General features: G+C 37.2%; 1 non-coding gene across 1 annotated transcript; it reads right to left on the reverse strand.

Annotated features, from left to right (window-relative positions):
• Positions 1 to 912: 912 nt before the first annotated feature.
• LOC141565174 (U6 spliceosomal RNA) lies at positions 913 to 1,017 on the reverse strand. The gene has a single exon (XR_012488870.1). It is a non-coding gene; the product is annotated as a U6 spliceosomal RNA (small nuclear RNA).
• Between the last annotated feature and the right edge of the window lie 281 nt (positions 1,018 to 1,298).

The raw sequence follows: 1,298 nt of genomic DNA on the forward strand, positions 1-1,298 counted from the left end.
CTCCCTCTAAAATAGGGAGAACATATAGGTGACCTCCCTCACCAATGTTATAAAGATAAAACTAAATGCTAAAGTGCTGTAAAAATATTGGGTGATATTATCGTTATTGTTATTATTAATAAGATTAAATCACTAGTTAAAAACACAAACACAAAAGGCTATATGAATTGTAGTTTTTTTAAAAGGTTTGTATTATTGTATTGAAGGGAGTGCCTTGTTCCCTGTACCACCTTGGTATTAAGTCATGTTTTGGTAAAATATTAATATTCAGAGCTGTGTTGATTAGCTTCAGTCTAGTTGCTAAGCAACATGGTCTTTTGTCTGTAGCCTCTGCAGTGTTATTATTTTGGGGGATGGATGGCGGTGGGGGAGAAGAGAAGAGGTCAGGGTACAGGAACTTATACACAAGGAATAATTTTGAGTTCATAGCAACAATTATAAGGCTACTGTGGGATGGATCCATACTTCTTAAATAATCTTTGTGAATCTAAGAAGAGCCTTTGGGTAAGGAGCTGTACACAAAACATCCCACAAAGCTTATTGCTTCCTGAAAACTTGAATATCAGGGATGCTGCACATTTCAGTTTCAAGATAAGATAAAAGGCAAAGGCTACAAGCTCAGAGCTGAAAAAATCCTTTGAGATTCGCTAGAACAATTCTCATTTAACAAACAAGGAAACTGAGGCCCAGAGAGGGGGGAGGGGATAATTACCCTGAGGGACATGTAGTCAGTATGCAGAAGAATCAGCATGATACAGTGGACAGAGCACTGGATTTGGAGTTAGGAAGCTCTTAGTTAAAATCCTTCCTCAGACACTTAATAATTGTATGATCCTGGGCAAGTCACCTAACTTCTCTAAGCCTCAGTCTCCTCAAATGTAAAAATGAGGATGTTCAATGACCTTTAAGATCATATGTATGCTATGCTTTATGAATCTGCATGTCATCCTTGTGCAGGGGCCATGCTAATCTTCATTGTATTGTTTCTGTGCTACAAATACCATATATGTACCATGAATACAAAACCAATGCTCTCTAAACTATAGAAAACTTCTTCTCTAGATTACTAACCATTTCCCTCCTTCCTCCTGGCTACCACAATTATATGATCTTGAATTTCCCAGGACAGTCCTACTTTCATCACAGATTTAGAGTTAGAAAAGCTCTAATAAATCTTGAATGGGCACTTGAATTTTCCAGGAAAATCCTGATTTCTTTAGGAAATTGAAAGCTGGAAAGATCCGTAGAAACTAATCTAACCTCCTTGCTTTATAGATAAGGAAACTGAGACCTAAAGA

This window comes from Sminthopsis crassicaudata, chromosome 3 (genome assembly GCF_048593235.1).
Source record: "Sminthopsis crassicaudata isolate SCR6 chromosome 3, ASM4859323v1, whole genome shotgun sequence".
NCBI lineage: Eukaryota > Metazoa > Chordata > Mammalia > Dasyuromorphia > Dasyuridae > Sminthopsis > Sminthopsis crassicaudata.